Source organism: Marmota flaviventris, chromosome 4 (assembly GCF_047511675.1).
Source record: "Marmota flaviventris isolate mMarFla1 chromosome 4, mMarFla1.hap1, whole genome shotgun sequence".
In the NCBI taxonomy this organism is placed as follows: Eukaryota; Metazoa; Chordata; class Mammalia; order Rodentia; family Sciuridae; genus Marmota; species Marmota flaviventris.
Window position 1 is genome coordinate 32168448 of NC_092501.1, and position 20832 is coordinate 32189279.

A 20832-nucleotide genomic window follows, 5' to 3' on the forward strand; every position below is an offset into this window, starting at 1 on the left:
ACTTCAAACTATACTACAGAGCAATAGTAACAAAAACAGCATGGTGCTGGTACCAAAACAGGCGGGTGGACCAATGGTACAGAATAGAGGACACAGAAACCAATCCACAAAACTACAACTACCTTATATTTGATAAAGGGGCTAAAAGCATGCAATGGAGGAAGGATAGCATCTTCAACAAATGGTGCTGGGAAAACTGGAAATCCATATGCAACAAAATGAAACTGAATCCCTTTCTCTCGCCATGCACAAAAGTGAATTCAAAATGGATCAAGGAGCTTGATATCAAATCAGAGACATGCCGTCTGATAGAAGAAAAAGTTGGCTACGATCTACATACTGTGGGGTCGGGCTCCAAATTCCTCAATAGGACACCCATAGCACAAAAGTTAATAACTAGAATCAACAAATGGGACTTACTCAAACTAAAAAGTTTTTTCTCAGCAAAAGAAACAATAAGAGAGGTAAATAGAGAGCCTACATCCTGGGAACAAATCTTTACTCCTCACACTTCAGATAGAGCCCTAATATCCAGAGTATACAAAGAACTCAAAAAATTAGACAATAAGAGAACAAACAACCCAATCAACAAATGGGCCAAGGACCTGAACAGACACTTCTCAGAGGAGGACATACAATCAATCAACAAGTACATGAAAAAATGCTCACCATCTCTAGCAGTCAGAGAAATGCAAATCAAAACCACCCTAAGATACCATCTCACTCCAGTTAGATTGGCAGCCATTATGAAGTCAAACAACAACAAGTGCTGGCGAGGATGTGGGGAAAAGGGTACACTTGTACATTGCTGGTGGGACTGCAAATTGGTGCAGCCAATTTGGAAAGCAGTATGGAGATTTCTTGGAAAGCTGGGAATGGAGCCACCATTTGACCCAGCTATTCCCCTTCTCGGTCTATTCCCTAAAGACCTAAAAAGAGCATGCTACAGGGGCACTGCTACATCGATGTTCATAGCAGCACAATTCACAATAGCTAGACTGTGGAACCAACCTAGATGCCCTTCAATGGATGAATGGATAAAAAAAAATGTGGCATTTATACACAATGGAGTATTACTCTTCATTAAAAAATGACAAAATCATAGAATTTACAGGGAAATGGATGGCATTAGAGCAGATTATGCTAAGTGAAGCTAGCCAATCCCTAAAAAACAAATGCCAAATGTCTTCTTTGATATAAGGAGAGTAACTAAGAACAGAGTAGGGTCGAAGAGCATGAGAAGAAGATTAACATTAAACAGGGATGAGAGGTGGGAGGGAAAGGGAGAGAGAAGGGAAAATGCATGGAAATGGAAGGAGACCCTCAGAGTTATACAAAAGTACATACAAGAGGAAGTGAGGGGAAGGGGAAAAATAATACAAGGGGGACAAACGAATGTCAGTATAGGGGGCAGAGAGAGAAGAGGGGAGGGGAGGGGAGGGGAGGGGGGATAGTAGAGGATAGGAAAGGCAGCAGAATACAACAGACACTAGTATGGCAATATGTAAATCAATGGATGTGCAACTGATGTGATTCTGCAATCTGTATATGGGGTAAAAATGGGAGCTCATAACCCACTTGAATCAAATTGTGAAATATGATATATCAAGAACTATGTAATGTTTTGAACAGCCAACAATAAAAAATTAAAAAAATAAATAAAAATAAATAAAAAGTGCAAAGAAATTTTCAGATTTCAAAGAAAAAAAAAACAAAACCCAATTTCACACCAAGGATCAAGATTCAGGAAAGATTGCAATTTCTCAAAAACATCACAGTATACTAGAATTTTTTAGAGATAGGCCTTAGTGATTTTTTTAGGGTATTGGAGATTTTGGGGATTTCAGGCATGCAGCACTACACCCAGCTGTCTTGAGGATTCTAAGAGAAACTATTTAAAATCTAGAAACCTTAGTTCAGCCAATTTTCAACTAATTAATAAAGATATATCAGTAAATTGAATTTCTGTATTAGGGGTCTTCAGAGAAAGAGAGAGAATCAAATGATAGTTATAGATAGATTGATGGTAAATAGATGACAAGGAGTTTATTACAGGAATTGGTTCATATGGTTGTGGGTACTGAAAAGTACCATGATAGGTGATCTACAGCCTGGAGAACAAGTCTAAGGGCATGAGAATTGGCAGAGTAATGCTCTTGAAAACACCCCAAAGTTATGCTATTGAATATCACTTAATCTAGTCAAGTGGATATCTAAAATTAACCATTGTATTTCTCATGCACTTTTTGAGAGGGGGAGGGATATTCTTCCAAATGAGAGCAAAAGAAAACAAAAGACAAGATGGATGCAAAAACAGAAGGTCCAAGAAGATGGTCAAAGGGAAAATCTCAGAGGATGTTTTAAAAGTTGGTCCTAAGAGAAGAGATGGGCTCTGGGGTTCCAGAACAATAAGAGAAAAAATAAAAAATAAAAGAGAGAGAGAGAGAGAGAGAGAGAGAGAGAGAGAGAGAGAGAGAGAGTGTTAAAAGACTGGAAGTTGCTAACCCCTTCCTCTTTTTGTGTTGCTCACTGATCTGCCAGTTGGAGTGGCCTAAAACTGAAGCTGGTTGAGGTAGCTCTCAGCTTCCCTTCTCACCAGTACAAGGTAGGATGGAATGGGAAGTACTGTAGACTGAAGTTTTTCTGGGCAGACAAGATTGAGGCATTCCAGGGGGGAACTGCTGCAGAGTTTTATGAGGAGGAATCCAGCAGTTGGGGCTTAAGTCTAATAAGGCCTCAGGGGTTTTGTTGGGTGGTATCTGCTCTGGAGAGTTTCAACCAACACACCCTGAGGACTGGCAAATGCTGAGTTCTACTGGGAGTCTGGATGTCAGGGGGCTCCCAAGAATTCTACTCACACAGCAGAGGAGCCAGTCCACACACTCTGCTACCCACAAACGCGAACTTGTCAGGGTTAGTCCCTGAGTGTATGCACCCTCCTGTTCAGTGTTCCATCTCTCTCCAGCTGGTCATGTGAGCTGCCAGATTCAAAGGGAAGATAAGTTAGATTTGCCTTTATTTTTCTGACTTAAATCCCCTTGGGCAAATCCTTATGAGTGTTTCACTCATGCTCTGCTAGGTACACTCTAGCCCACACATAGGCACTTGTGGTAGTTGTATGGCAATGTTTGCCATGATCATTCAGGCTCCTGCAGCAGGGAGCTGCAGTGTGGTCGCTGTGTAGATTCTGGAACAACAAAGTTTAGTCAACTTTTCTGATCCCCAGGATTTTCCAAGCCAATTCGCACTGTGATTCTTTCTGTAATCCTTCTCCTTTGTGGTGACCTCTGCTGCTGCAGTATAATGTGACTCAGCTCCAAAGTACTCTTTGTAATTTGAAGTTCTATGCACCTAAACTCATAAGTCTCTAAGACACTCTTGACCAATATTGAATTTTAGTTAAATCCCTCTGTTATGATTTAGATAATAGATGTGCCCCCAGATGTGTGACACATTGCAAGAGGTTTTAGAGGTGTAAAGATTGGATAATGAAAGTCTTAACCCAATCAGTGCATTCATACCATGATAAGGATCAACTGGGTGATAACTGTAGGCAGGTAGGGTGTGACTGGAGGAGGTGGGCCCTGAGGGTGAGGCTTTAGGGTGTATATTTTGTCCATATTCAGGAGAGTCTCAGTGTCTTTCTCTCTCTCTCTCTCTCTCTCTCTCTCTCTCTCTCTCTCTCTCTCTCTCTCTCTCTCCCTCCCTCCCTCTTTCCTGGTGTCCTTTCCTGACTTGTTTTCCTGTTCCACACTCCTACCGTAGGCCCTTAGAAATGGAGTTGGCCATTTATGGATTGAGACTTCTGAAACCATAAGCTTGCAAACAAACTTTTCTTCCTATAAAATTATTCTTGTCAGTTCTTTGGTCACAGTAGTGGAAAAGCTGACTAAAACACCCTCATTCACACACCTTGCTGAGAAAGAGTACTCCCCGACCCCTTCCTCTGCTTGAGTCCTGAGAACAAGTGGAAATGCAGCCTTCCTCTAATCCACCATCTTGAATTTGGGCTGATTTTTATATTTATGTATTTCAATTAAAATGCAATGAAAATAAATAATTTTCCTATGTATTGAAGGCCCTAACAAGGCTTAACATTTTTAATAAAGATTAATTTAGAAATAATCACATTTTTATTATCAGTCTTCATTATACCCTGCATATCCAAACTAGAATCTCATAATTTTTCCCTTTATTTATAAAGGATGGTGATAACTCTAAGATTTTTCCTTCTGAGAACATATTGGCCTTTTTACTTTTTTATTTATAGTTTTAAAATATAAAAACAAATTATTCTCACACTATTCTAGAGTCCAGGAGTCTGAAATACACTTTACTTGGCCAAAATCCAGATGTGGGAAGTGTTGTACTCTCTCCTATGGAGAATCTATTCTTTTCCTCTCCTTTTTTTCTGGTGATTGATAGAACTCTTTGGCTTGTGATTACATCACTCCAATTCTATCTTTATCTTCATTTACATTTTATTCTCCCATGCATGTGTCAAATAAGTTCTCTCTCTCTCCTTCTCTCTCTCTCTCTCTCTCTCTCTCTCTCTCTCTCTCACACACACACACACACACACACACACACACAAACCATATATTATTTGCTGTGGTAAATATGCATAACATGTAAATGGAATGACATGTATTTTTGCATTTTTGTGCAACTAGCACCAACAATCATCTCCAGAGATTTTTTTAACCTCCTAAACTAAAAGTCTATTCCAATTAAATAACATCTCCTATTTCATTTTTCCCTGAAAACTACCATTTTACTTTCAGTCCATGAATTTGACTACCCCAGGTATCTCACAAAAAAATGATCTTATTGATCAGGTTGTGTTCAAGCTTCAACCATTTGGTAAAATGTGTCATTATTACTTAAGGTTGGGAAATATTCTATTGACTGTATTGGCCACATTTTGTGTATCCATTCCTCCATTGATGCATATTTTGGAGTTTTCTTATCTTCAGTTATTTTGCGTAAACATGGATGTACAAATATCTATCTATTCCAGTGCATGCTTTCAATTGTTTTAGGTAAATACCCTTAAATGGAGTTCTAGATCATATGGTAAGTTCTGCTTAATTTTTTATTTTTTGATCCACGGTATACAGAGACCCGAAGTTGGACCAAGGTGAAAACTTAGGACCTTCTTAGATCTATCCTGAAAATTCATGGTGTTCTAATGCCCCAGGAGTATGTCAGACATACTTGATGTCATTTATGAACAGCTCTGTTACGGTTTGTATGTGAGGTGTCCCCCAATAGCTCATGTGTGGGTCAATACAAGTAGGTTTAAAGGAAAAAAATGTTTAAGTTATAATAGTTGTAATTAGTGAATTAATCACTTGTTTGATTAACTTAGTTGTAACTGAAGGCAGGTAGCTATGGCTGGAGGAGATAGGGCATTGGGGTTTGCCTTTGGGGTATATATTTGCATCTGGCAAGTGGAGATTTCTCTTTGCTTCCTGATAATCATGTGAGCTGCTTCCCTCCATTGTACTCTTCTGCCATGATGTTCAACTTTTCATTGAGACTCAAGGAATGGACTGGCTGTCTATTGATTGATACCTCTGAAATAATGAGCCTTCAAATAAAATTTTCCACCTCTAACTTTACTCTTGTCAGTTCTTTGAGTCACAGAAGTGAAAATGCTGACTAAAACAAGTTCATTCATCATCTTTTTCTTTTAAGCTTCTTAGTTAACCTATTAATTTCTTCAACTGTTATTCATGATTTCAGTCATCCACAATGCTCAAAAATTGCCTCCAACTGTCTTCCACATATGGCTTTGGTACTAGGAAAGCTCAAAGTCCTGGCAATATACAAATAGCTCTACATGTGGGATCTTCCAGAGATCCACAAGATGAGTCAAAGTACGACAAGGTTCTGGAACAGAGCTTTGAGGGAGCTCCAACTCCATGCTGCTGCCTCCAGTGTCAGACCTCTGCTTTCACCGTGGGCTGTCTCTTTCCAGTGCTCCACTTCAATGCTGTGGAGATGTAGGGAGGGAACAAGACAACAAGAGAACAAGACAATATCACTATTCTCACTAAGATATATGCACTTTTGTTAAATAAACACTTGAAATATTTCTGAAAACTTTGGCTAATTTCCAGAAGTCCGAAAAAAAGTTCAATTCATTGTGCTCTCATTGTTTCATGTTGAACGGAATTTTCAGGATTCTTTATCATTTTTTTACTGACATCCTCCAGTATACTATTAAATAGAAGTAATAGAGTGGATAACCTTATTTATCTCAATTTTATGGGGAAAGAGTTCAATATTTCACCGTTAATAAAAATATATTTTGTAAGATTTTGAAATTATCCTCTTTTAGAATATGGAGATCCCTCTTTTTCTTAGTTTATTGAAAGTATTTAATTTAACTAGGTTTTGAATATTACCTAAAGGGTGTTTTTGACATTTATTGAGGTGGTCACATGTTTGTCAGATGTTCTTCAATTATTGCTACACATTGTACTTTAAATTAGTGTAATGATAATCTGAGGTTCAGGATGACTTTACCTATCTCCAGCCAGAAGTATGTGTTCAGGAAGCATGTTTAAGGGTAGATCAATGTAATTAGTGAATATAATTATTCAATCCAGGACTCTGGCCTTAAGGCTTGTCTTCAACTTCATGCCTATCTGTATCTTTGGATATAGACTTTCATGGTGACCTTTAGGCATCAACTGAGACCAAGGTATTGTTTTTCCTATTTGATAGGCTCTCAACTCCATATTTTTATTGTATTGCTCAGAATCTGACAAAAAATGCTTTTTCAATTCTAAATCTCCTAAATGAAATGGTCAGTCTTTCAGCCTATTACCTCCTGATTTTAAATCCACAATCATTTCAAATCTCATAAAATATCAGGCTTTCCAATGTGAATTTCCCAATCAGTCTGTTTTCTTATTCCCACATTTGATATTGTTTCATGATCATAAATAAATATTCATTTGTGTGTGTATGTGTGTGTGTATGTGTGTGTGTGTGTGTGTGTGTGTGAGAGAGAGAGAGAGAGAGAGAGAGAGAGAGAGAGAGAGAGAGATGATCACTGAAAGAGCAAGACATGGAAGTACACAATCAGTAACATAGATTAGACACCTTTTTCCAAAAATTTGTGATTATTGTAATGAAATACTCTTTGCAGATAATAGGATTTTTTACTTGAGAAATCCATGAAAGTCAACCCATGGATTTACCAAAGAATTTTAATCCTCAGTATTTACAAAGGCTTGGACAAACTGTCCTTAGTTATACTGACAGTAAAAAAGTAAACATTTATGTAGTATTTAATGTGTTATGTTTCATTGTCTCTGAAAATAAAAGCTCATATACACTATAGTGCATCTATTCTATATCTAGAAAAACATCCGAAGAAGTCCATAAGTAAAAATATATATGCACATATATATTTATATATATATATATTTTTTTAACTCAGTTTTCTTTTTTTAGTTGTAGTTGGACACAATACCTTTATTTTATTTATTTATATGTGGTGCTGAAGATCAAACCCAGGGCCTCATACATGTTAGGTGAGTATTCTACCACTGAGCCACAACCCCAGCCCTGCACATAATCTTTTTATATTAACAATTCAAAAATAATCTAAATATCATCAAAGAGGTATATACATATATTAAAAAAAAAGAAAATATTTTTGGCAATTATGAAATAGCCAAATCCACGGCGCGACCAGCACGCTGGCTTCATACAAGAGGTTTGAAGCATAGAACTTAACTAATGAGATCAAAATAAACACACAAAACTCAATTTACCTTTTTCTTTGACTAGGTCTGAGATGGCTCTCCCTCAGGCTCCTGCCTGGAGCCACCCTATGGGGCAGTGAGGTTGCACAAAAGATTATTGAGAGAGAGAGAGAGAGAGAGAGAGAGAGAGAGAGAGAGAGGAGAGAGAGAGAGAGAGGAGAGAGAGAGAGAGCGAGAGAGAGCACACCAGGGTGTGGCCTTTTATTGGGGAACAAGAAATTCAGGGGAAAATTCCATCCAATGAAGGTCGAGGGGGATAGCATTCCAAGGTCAGTGATTGATCTCAGGGTCAATGGTCAGTCACACCCCCACAGGGATGGGCTCTTGCACCTAGAGAGGGTGGGGATTAGTTCCAACACAGTTTAGCCAGAACGCCTCACACCCAATCAGGTAGGTGCCCAATCACGTGCGAGAATGGCTTCCCACAGCCAAACAATGGGGCATTATACATTACATTGATTTATACTACTTGAAAAAATATCTATGACATGTTATTATACAAATGTCACTTTCAAATCACAGATGTTTTGTATACACACACATATGTATTTATTCCTGTTTGTCTGTGTTCAAATATCACCATATGTATATTTTCTCCTCTTCTCTGACTTGTCTTAGATTTATTTGTCTCTGTGTGTGGGGGGGGAGCAGTCTAACCAGTAGAGGTATAAAGAAAGGGTATATTTGGACAAACTGGAAATTCAGATTGTATCTCATGCTATTCCCTCTAGCTGGAATGATATTTCCATGTTTTTTCCCTGTATGCATACACATATACACACATCTACATATAAATACATAAATGTATGTCACATTCATAATTATATTCTAATAACCATTGGAAAAGACAAAAAGTACACATGACTCTCAATTGATTATTTCCCAAGAAATTTACATATGAGTTTGTAGTGGCATACCTCCTCCACAGAAAATCTTAATTAATCTTCTCTAGAGACCCTCACTGTAAGTGTTCTTAGACTATCAGCAAGAATTTCTGCAACAGGGGCTGGGGATGTGGCTCAAGCGGTAGCATGCTTGCCTGGCATGCGTGCGGCCTGGGTTCGATCCTCACCACCACATACAAACAAAGATGTTGTGTCCACTGAAAACTAAGAAAAATAAATATTAAAAAAGTTCTCTCTCTCTCTCTGTCTCTCTCTCTCTTAAAAAAAAAAAGAATTTCTGCAACAGAGTTTTCAGGCAGAAGGAGAAAGGGTATGCTTATGCTTCCAGCACCAGATTGCTATAATAAAGTAACCCAAGGCTTTCACAGAGGCATTTTCATTATTTCAAAGAAAAATAATCAGGTTCTGAGGAGCTAACAGAGAAATATCTGTATCTAGGCCTGGGTTCCACTGTTCTGCAAAAAGCTGCTTTTGTGCAGACTTATACATATTGTGAGCCTCTGAGTTCCTCCCCCAACACACTGGGTATAAAGTTCTGAACCTCTCTGAACTTGGGGTTCAGAGGGATGATTTGATAGAGGCAAAATGCCCCCCTTTTGAACCTGGCTGCGGACAATAAATCTGCTTCCTGCTCTTCTTCCATGTCTGGCCTCATCTGGCCTACTTCAAGTTGGGCAAATTTCACATTTTTTTTTAATAATTGTAAAGCCATAGAATAATCTCTGATTGTTAATTTTGACTAAAACAAAATATTAAATTTATAAGGTGCTTTCTGTTTGGTAGGCACTGCAAGTTATATGTGGTTTATGACCTTAGGACTATGTTACAAGAAGAATTTTATTGGATATACAATAGTAAGATTTCTTCCATGCAGACAAATTTGAACTGGATATCAAACTGTGGGCAAAATTAATAGACAAAGAGCTCATGTTTGGTATTCTTGCCATTAAAGGGTGCAGAATGATTGACATACTAGTCAGGAAAAAAAAATCCAGCAACAATGATGATAACAACAAAAAGCACTTGTTCAGATGACTGCAGGGTCTCCTTCAGAAAACTGGTAATCTTTCTTCAGACTGGCATGAAACAGAGCTCATAGAAGGGTGGTATAGAGCCTAGCCCAACTGCAGGTGGGGTGGTGTCAGTGTCTTTTGGATCAACCAGAGATTTCAAGGTAAAATACTGTAATATGTTGATCAGGATTAAATACAACTCTATGCAGGACTACACAATCTCTCCCGCACAGTCTCTGTTTACAAAAAAAAAAAAAAAAAATGACAGATGAATTGATTATACATTTAATTCTATTTCTGAGTTATCACATGGGAAGTATTAAAGAAAGGTGGAGTGGATGAATATATTAATAAATGGCTGATTAACCCATGGCATGTATTCATGTGTAAATCTAACTTCCTTCCTCCCTTCCTTCCTTATGTCTACCTTTTTCCTGAAAACTGACTTTTAGGGACTACATTAAGCAAGGAGCCAGATCCTTTGAAATCAAGAGAACTGGGTCTTAAGAAGTTTAGAGTAATTATTCTTTCAGTCTCACCTCTTGGGCCACAGCAGTGCAGCAGTGACTGTATTCATCTACCAATACACACCTTTGCATTTTAGGCATCCACTGTATCTTGGATAAATGTTTATTTGGTTTCCAATGACACCCACTGTCCCTTGCACCTTTCAACCGGGGATGGTAAATCTTCTTGTTGATGCTAGTCCCTAATCCTTTACTACACTTTTCCACTTTCCTTGTCCTGTGTACACCTCTGAAAAACAGCCTCCTCATTAAAATATTCATTTAACATTTTTGAGTGTGTGCCACCTGTTTCTTTCAAAGACCCTTACAAATTAAGAGAAAACACTTAAATATTATTTCCTGAATAAAATTTTTTCCTTACCCTCTAACTGCTCATCCCCTACCTCAGAAAGACCAGGCAGGAGCTCCTGCCACTGGGCTCTCACAGCAGCCTCTAGCATAGCATTGGTCACACTGCAGTTTCATTGCCTGTTAATTCATCTTCCTCTCACTTAGGAGGAAGATCTGTTTCTTAGTCACATTTGTATCCCTGGATCTCAGTGTGGAATTGCTACATATAAAATGCTCACTGATGCTATTGATTGAACTGGCTTTTCAGGGAAATGAGAAGATTCTTGGTAGAATTGGACTTCTAGTTGCTCCTGGGAATCTTTTCAGGGTCAGGAAGCAGAATCGGTGGGTAGATCCTCCAAACCAGTGAGAAAAAAAAAAAAAAAACCTAACAATCTGGACATTGGGAGTAGTGCCTCTGGCCTCAGAGAAATGGCCATGTGTACAGCCCAGAGTAGCCTCCACACAAAGCCCATCCTCATGTCACTTGTCTCCAGATGCACAGATGAAAACGGAGCTTGCTTGCCTGCAGAGAAAGCCATGAAGTAGTCACTCTTCTTAAAGTTGTCACTTTCATCCAGAAAGTGATCAGAATCAGACTTCTCTAGGCTGGGAAATTATCATCATGCAGGACAGACGTCATGAATGCTATTGGATCTGTTCCCTGATAGCAGGAGAAACAGATGAACTAGTTTATAAAGTAGTCATGGAACTTAAAAAGAATTAGACATCCCTCACCTAATCTCCTTGTTTTATAATAGAGGAGAGGGAGGCACACACAAAAAAAGAGAATTTATTTGCTCCATGTCATATAACAAATTAACAGTGAAGCCAAATATGTCTTAAACCATGTAATGCCTGGTCCAGGACACTGTGCATTGCCTGCAAGGCCATCCTCACCAGGGTGTAGTCTGACAGCAGCACTTGCTGTACAGAATATCAAGGAAGCTCTATGAAGTGCATTGCTCTCGACAAACAAATTGCAGTATTGTCTCACAGAGCTGATGTCACTAAAAATACAGCTAATTTTCTTTATTATTTTTTATTTTTTTAAAATTTTTACTTATATTTTTTATAGACTCAAGTATGAGGATTTCTTCAAGCCTCAATTCCTTGAACAGCCATATTCTTGAAAAACCTTCAATTTCCTAGCAAGATGAGAAAGTGGTAAGTATACACTCCTATTGCTATGTTCCTTTAAAAACTGTAACATCATCTTTGTAGAGAGCATTTCCAATTTCTAGGTTTTTCAAAAATTTAGAGATACAATTTGCACATCCTCTTCCTTTTTAATATTGAGTGACCGTTCTCAATGTTCTTCTGTGAACTGGGTTTTCCTACATAATATTCTTCTCATATTGTGTTTTATTTTCATTTATCTCTGAATATTTTCTGGTTTTCCTAGTGATTTCTTTTTTTAACCTATTGGTTGTCCAGGAGTATGTCCTTTAACATCCACATTTCCTTCTGTTGTTGATTTTTATTTTCATTCCATTGTGATCAGAGAAGATACTTGGTAGGTATGACTTTAATATTTTAAAATCAATTGAGAATTATGCATGATCTACACATGGTTTATCCTGGAGAACATTCTTTGTGTATCTGAGTAGAATGTGGATTCTATAATTGTTAAGAATTAAGTGTCTTGTTATGATGTGTTTGTTAGCTATAGTTGATATCTGATGCTGTTTAAATCTTCCATATTCTTTTTGGTGTTTGTCCAGATGCTCTATTTCTTATTGAAAGTTGAGTGTTGGAATGCCCCACTTCTATTTTACAACTATTTGTCTCTTGAATTATCAATGCTTGCTTTTTATAATTTCAGGATCTCTTGATTGTTACATATACACTTATAATGTATGTTGTACAAAAATTCACCTCTTTTCTAATATAAAATATTCTCATTTCTAATATAAAATGTCTAATTTCATTTCAAACTTTGTTCTTTTTAGATATAGATGACAGTAGAGTGTATTTTGACATTATATATTCATAGAGTATAACTTATTCTAATTAGGATCCCATGCTTGTGGTTGTACAAGATGTGGAGTTACACTGGTCATGTATTCATATATAAACACAGGAAAGTTATGTCTGATTCATTCATTCCACCTCTCTTCCATTTATTCCCCTTTCCCTAATCCTATGAACTTATATTCCCTGCCCCTCCCATCTTATGTATGTTAGAACCTGTATATCAGAAAGAACATTCAGCCTTTCAGAAAAATTTTTTATATTTATTTTTAGTTGTAGTTGGACACAATACCTTTATTTTATTTATTTATTTTTATGTGGTGCAGAGAATCGAACCCAGGGCTCGCATGTGCTAGGTGAACACTCTACTGCTGAGCCACAACCCCATCCCCTAAGCAAATTTTTATTGATATCTATTGAGTGATACCAGTATATTATCCCCATATTTGGTTACTAATTGCATGGGAAATTATCCATTTTTTTGAGAGGAGAGAGAGAGAGAGAGAGAGAGAGAGAGAGAGAAATCTGTATTTTTAATAGTTATTTTTTAGTTTTCGGTGGACACAACATCTTTATTTTATTTTTATGTGATGTTGAGGATCGAACCTAGTGCCCTACGCAAGCCAGGTGAGCGTGCTACCACTTGAACCACATCCCCAGCCCAGATTATCCATTTTTTAACTTTCAATGTAACTGTGTTTGATATAAATGTGTCTCTTATAGATTGTACATTCCTTATATATCTGTATTTTTAACGGTGTTCTTAATACTTTTACAGTTCAAGAGCTGAATCATATTGACAATCCTTGTTCTACTATAATGCTATATACCCTATATACTTTTGGTTTCTCATTTCTTCTATTACTGACTTAAGTTTTATTTGATCATCATTGTTTATATTGAGATTTTTTATTCCCATTTGATTTTTAAGTTATAATTTTAGTAGTTACCATGGGGATTGCTGTTAGCATTCTAAATTTACAAATATCTAACTTAAAATGATTCTCAGTTAGCTTTCAATTGCATACAACTTATTCTGCTCTGATCCCAAAACATTCACCTTTGTCTTCTTTTGGTCACAAATTATATCTTTCTATGTTGTGTGTCCATAGCATATATTTATTATTATTGCTTTAAAATAATATAGAAACAAAAGGAGAGTTAAATACAAAACTAGAATTCTATTGATATTTATATTTTTGTAGAATTAATACTTCATAAGAATTATTTCTTAAATTTGCAGAAATTTATTTTCAGATATCCTTTTTCCTTTTCTTTCTCATTTTAGTGGTTCTCTTTATTTATACAAGAGTAGAATATATTTTAATATAATTATATAAGCATAAAATGAATCTTATTCTAATCACACTCCTATTTTTGTGGATTACATGATGGTGGGATTTGCTCTGGTATATTTCTATATTACATAAGAAATAGAATGTTGAGTTGTTTTGGCCCTTCTTGTATGATGGATGTACTCTGAAGAATTTCCTTATCTTTTGGTATATGTTGAAATGTCTTAATTTCCCACATATTGTGAAAGGATAGTGTTGTCAGGCAGAAAATTCTTCATTGACAAATTTCCTATCAGCACTTTAAATCCATAATGCCACAGATCAATGGCTTCCATCATTTCTGAGGAAAAGCCAACTGTTACTTTTATGAAAGATACTTTATGTGATGCATCACTTCTGTCTTTCTTCTTTCAACAGTCTCTGTCTATGGTTTTGAATTTTGTTTAAAATATGCCTTGATCTGAGTCTCTTAGTTTTATCCCACTTGGAGTTTAGTTTCCAGCATGGGTAGAGTCATGACTTTCCTTAAATGTTAAAATTTTCAGCCTTTATTTCTTCAGAGATGATATGCCTCTGCAAGGAAAGCAAATGGAGACAGAAGCAAGGTGCAGAGGCAAAGCAAAGGCTCCTCATCCAAGCTGCCAGATTTATTTATATCAATAGGTTACATTAGGTCATTGGCATCCTTAGTACATATTGTTCATTATCACAGGTTACAGAGTTAGCAACATTATGCAGCTTATTCCTTAGCTACATACCAAGATGCAATGTGCAAATTTAGGAGCTTTGTGTAGCTCTCATGAATGTTCATTGTAGGGTCTGGGATTGTGGCTCAGTGGTAGACCACTTGTGTAATAAATGTGAGGCACTGGGTTCAATCCTCAGCAACACATAAGAATAAATAAACAAAATAAAAGTTTGTGTACATATTACAACTAAAAGAAATTAAAAAAAAAAAGAATTGTGTGGGATAGATCTCATTCAGTGAGGAGGTCCACGGAAAAGGGTAGAGGACAGTGTTGCTGCGGAGTCCCTAATCAAGACCTTCAGAGACCAAGCAGGAAACAGATCTAATTTTATTGCACAGTTACCATGTATATATACTCAGATAGTAGCTAAGCAGATTACAGGTAGCCACCAATGCAATTTCTGCTAACTGTCCTTGCAGCGATCAATCAAGGAGTGGGCCGTGGAGCAAGCTCAGGGACTGGAACACATGGCCTCACGCCTAGGGCTGTGCCTACGGGGTAAGTGGCCTGCCGCTCAGGTGCCTAGCATGAGGGAGTGGCCTGCCACTCAGATGCCCTTAACCTATTCCATGTATGCAGTACTCCATGCACTTTGTCCTCACAAAAGAATATCCATTGCATAAGGTAACTGTTATGTAGACAAGTTTAGATGCAGTGAAACATTGTGGTTGTCTAAAAGAGAGTTCCTCTATTCCCAGGAGTGGAGTGTTGATCCTGTACATATATATAGGTTGATGCTGTACATATAATAGTTATCTTACTAGTTCCTGGGAGAAACTGCAGAATATTCCAACTGTGGATAACAAAACGCCTATTATTCCTTGGGAGTTTGCTCACCAGAAGAAATTCACTGTCTTGTACATTTCCACAGCCAGAACCCTTATATGCCTCTTTTGTCTCTCTTCCCTTTCTGGGACTTCCATCAAGGATACCTGTCATAATAGATGGAATTCCATAATCTTTTGTTCCTTTTTCTTTATGCTATTCATACTGAAATGTTTCTGTTGTTCAGTTCTCATGTTTGCTATTTCTTTCTTCCATTCTTTGAAGTCTGCTGTTGAACTTCTATGCTAAATCTACTGTTGAATCTGTTGGATTTTTAGTTCTGGAATATCTATTGGTTTCCTTTTATAATTTCGTTTCCCCAAATTGAGGTTTTTGGCTTTTTCATACATTGATTTTCTGATTATTTCATAAACTTGTAAAACATAAAAGATTTTATCAAGTAAGTTTGATGTCTGGTCTCCTCAGAGGTGATTTTTGTCAAATCCTCATTTTAGCTATTAAGGGATATTTATTCCTGATATTTTTACACTACACATTTTTTGCTATCATTGAGAACTAAATAGTTAAAATATTACAATCTGTTAATTCAAGAAATAAAATATTTTTACCCTTCTAGCAGTACTATTATTATAATTTTCAAACACTGTATTTCTTGTCATCTGTGATCAACTAAATCTCCATCCCTTTATGTCTGTAGTCAGTGTCCTGAAAGAGATTTCCTTACATTCCAAGATACAATAAGAAAATAAACTCATTTTGCTTTTTTGAATTCTTCATTTAATGCCTCTTGGGAAATTTCTTGTCCCCAAAATTATTAAACAATGAGTAATGTCTCTGTGCCAGTCCATTAGCAATCAAAAGTCACAATTTTATCAGGGCATAGTGGCTCATACCTGTAATCTCAGTGACTCAGGAGAATGAGGTAGGATGATTGCAAGTTTGAGGGCAGCTAGGGAAGATTAGAAAGACCCTAAATTAAATTAAAATGTAAAAAGTGTTGGAGATACAGCTCAGTGGTAGAATGCCCTGGGTTCAATCCCCTGTACTGCAAAGGAAAAAGAAGTCACAACCTTGATGTGTGAAGGAAAAAAATTGCCATTGCTTAGTTGGAGGCCATCAAACTGCACAAAAACACAGTTCACTATTCCCCACTCTGCCTCCCATGTAGCTGGGTATGGGGAATGTTAGCCTCTCTGTGAGCTGCCTGATTACTGACATTCATCATCAGACACTTTCTTCATCAGGTATTTACCCGGAAGATGCACATACTTGCCCATACTCAAGAGTCCTAATATAATTTCTTCAGATTAATTACCCAAAGTCAATGGTTGATATGGTGGAGAGACAAATGCCTAAATATCTGGGTCTACCATTGTTGGGACATTACTCTAGTAATACCACCAAATGATATTAATATTTAAATTTCTGACATGGAATTCATTTCCACATAATTATATTTTTATTTATTTTTTTCAGCAAATTTGATGTAACCTAACTTAACTATGATAAACTACATGTCTGTAACTTCCCAATCTCCAACTTCACTTCGACAAATAAAAATATTATCCTTGGCTTATAAATGTACTCCCTGAAGTAATTTTAACTGACTTAAGTCTTCAGGATAACTTCTTGAGCTCAGAAAACTACCTGAGGTTGACATTATCATGGGAGACGACTGACTCTCTCTAGTTAGTACACATGTTGAGAGGGTTCAGTTTTTGATAAGGGTGCTGATTTACAGTTGGCTAAATAGACCCTAGAGATCCCAGGTTATGAAAGCATTATTAATTTAATGTTAGCCAAGGAATCTATTTCAAAATAATACGTATCTCTCTCTCTCTCTCTGTGTGTGTGTGTGTGTGTGTGTGTGAATTATCCCCTGTACTCAGTATTTAAAATAGCAGCCTTGTTGACAATACTGTGTCACATCTCCTTCTCAGTCCAAAACCTTGGCTTTCACATTGGAATCACTCCTACTCTTTCCTTTATCATATTTGTGCAGTTGATGCATCAACTATCTGTCTTCAAGTGACACTTTGAATGACACTTCAGTTTGTATTTTCCTATTTATTCCTGTGCTTGTTCCCTGGACCAAGTAGCAGTGGCCTCCCACCTGGATCACAACAATGCTGGCACATCCTGCTTTGATTTCCCCATTATTGTGCGCTGTGATTCCTTGTAGGTTTTGCTGCCCTAGTAGCTTTTTCTCAATTTCAACTTCATAATAGATTTATAGACAAGATTGAGCCCATTTAAATTTTTGACAGAAGAGGAGAATTGCAGACTCTTGATTCAGGCTTATAACATCTAGCATAAAATGTCCCTCATTTCTATTTTGTATTAATTAAGTTTCTGTTTCTCTGAAAATAAGACAAATTCTAGTTATTAATCTGTTAAACAAATACTGGGTTTATTTACCTCAAATACAAGGAGTCTCACTGTGATTAATTCTAGGGATACTACAGTAGCCCCAAGCCTTAGAAAATTGAGTACTTTCCATATTTAGAATGTAGACCTTCATTTTCATGATTAAAATCTCTTGTTTCAAGATAATGACTATTCTACGTCTTTATCATATTCATGATTGCAAGGAGAAGGAAAAATTCAGAAGGATCATTAATAGTTTTTAGCTTATGGGTTTTTTTTTAGGTAATAAATGTTCTCATAGGACTTCTAGCAGTAAAGAGTCTCATAAATAAAAGTTTTAAGCCAACAAAGAGTAAGGCTAAAGAAAATAAAGTCTGGCCAATGATCACAGTGTCTACCATACCACACAGAGGTTTCTTATGATCCTGGGATCTCCAGGGTCGGTTTAGCCAACTCTAAATCACTGTGAGTCATTTTGGATTCAGTATAATTACATAAGTTGGCAGATAATTTGACAAAATAAAACAAATTATTCCAAGAAAAAGCAGAAAATCAACAGTTGAAGTTTATTTAGTATCAACCTAAAATTGCTGTGGATGATGTGTTTAGTGCTGGGACAGAGACAATAAGCACCACAGAGAGAGATATTCTACTCCTGATGAAGCACACACATCAGAGGTCTGACCACAGATGATGAGCGATATTAATTTCCCAGGGACGTAGGGAAGATGATGCTAGTGTGTTCCTCTTGTTTGTCTTAGGGAAGCTTCACTATTTAACCTTCTGTGCCACGAGCTATAATCAGGAGGATGACTGAGAAGTGAAGAGAGCATGGCAGTAGGAGAGGCAATGGAGCTGTGGTGCAGTGTCTGGATTTCAAGGGACACGGTGTATGGCTGGCACAGATGGCATAAATTAGCATGCGATTATATGTCTGGTTTCTTATGAAAGTTCTACATTATTTAGCAGATGAATTCTTGCAGATGTCTTTCCCCTTTATGATAATTCTAATTCTGGAGTAGGAAAAAGGAAACTCTCCTTACTGAAGTGTAAGTGAAAATCTGAGAAATTAGTGAGGGCTTCTAAGATGGTTTTCACACTAAGAAGTTTTCTAAAAACTAAGATCCATTATAAAGCTATTCCCCATTAGACAGATGATGAACCTGAAGCAATTTTACTACTGCAGAAGTATGTTTCCATAAGTTCATATCAAGAAGTAAGAATATCAGAGAGAAAGATCAGTAATTTTTATATTCTGTGAGAAAATATTACCTAATAAATTTACTTTTCAAGAGGTCCAGTGGTGCAGCACACATGAGACATTCTTTCTATCCTCTCTCTGGATTCCAGTGAAATGAAAATATAAGGACTAATTCTTTTTTAAGGTAAGAGGAGAGAAAAATAGTAAACACACAGTAATCTTTAAAATAGAAAGTTTAAAGAAATGAAAATGGAAAAAAATCATCTTAGTTTTCTAAGAAACAATATTCATGTAGTCAGCATGGTTTAAACTCTCAGTATATAAACAAAATTATAGTCTAATATATTCTGTTAAATGGATGAGGGGAAGTCTCTCCGTGTGTGTGTGTGTGTGTGTGTGTGTGTGTGTGATTGAATCTATTTGTACATGTCTATTTGTATTTGTTGGATTAAGAGATGAAAATTCTTTTCTTCCATACCAGGAAATCAATAAAAATTATCTAAAAGTTGACAAATAAGAAACACTCATTGTTTTGAAATATGAACATAAAACTTCAGAAAGTTGTGGAATCAGTTGATAGAATGCTCAGCATGATCACATTTGGGATGTGAGAGTGTGATGGGGCACCACCGCAAATTGCTTATGCAGACAAACCAACAAATATCTACTGATTCATTATAATTTAATTTTTAATACCATGGATTATTTTTATATAAAGTTAATATCTTTGATTCTTTTTTATCTTTCTGCTAGGACCCTAACTTATTGACATAATTATGTTTTTTATTTTTCTAAAGTTTTATTTTATTTACATTACTCCTCGTGGATGATGATGTATAGGTATTTGCTGATAATTTGCAGTACATAGTTTATAGAAGAGTAATACCCGTCTATACTTTGGTAACTCATATGGAGTAGTGTACCTCTGGACATATCGTTTCCATTTACACTGTTTGGCTTCATTAATCATGCTCCATGTGGCACATTAATGTTATGACAAAGATGGCATATTTGACCTGTCCTGTTATTTCTTACTTTTGTCCTACCATTAATATGCAGAAAGAGGTTGTTCATGTGATTGGCAGACACTGGATTCCCTGCATTCAGGATAGGAGCTACATGCCCTACATAGATCCTGTGTTGCATGAGATCAGAGATACATTGACCTCATTCCCAATGGCCTACCTCATGCAGTGACCTCTGATGTTAAACTCAGAAATGACCACATTCCTAAGGTGGGCTTCTTCTATGCTGCACTACAGTGCTGTCAATGTTCCCTAATTCACAGTATGTTTCCAAACCTCTAACACACAAGATCACAGTGCTAAAATCTTACCAACCTTACCTTTCTCTGCATAACGGGCTTTGTGCTGTTTCTACATTGGGCTATAAATCTTTATAACAGGAGCTGATATCTGGCAGTGTGAGTCTTCCATGTTTGTTCTGCCACTTCAATATTATTTTAGGTCTTAGATGTTTACATTTCCAAATGAATGTTTATCATTCAGCTTATAAATTTCCCCCAGTGACTAATCTGGCGTTTTTTTCATGGTGAGGGTAAATCGGTTTATGCATCCATGCATTTGGAAAGAAATGATATCTTAAACCAATGGTTTTGTCCACTCATGAATAAGGTGGTTTCCAGTGGTTTTGGTTTCTTGTTATTTTCTCTGTAAATTTAGGTTGTCAGTGCAGTGGCTTGTAAGATTTCTGTTAGGATTTACCTGAATGATAAAAATTCTGTTATCATTTAGAATGCCTTTGCCATTATATTTCCTGGTATATGGAAATATGATTGATTTCATCATTCTGTTGATATCATGTTTAGAACCCTCATGAAATTTACTGATTATCTATAGATATGTTTGGAACTTCAAGGTGCATATCCTGCTATCAGGAGT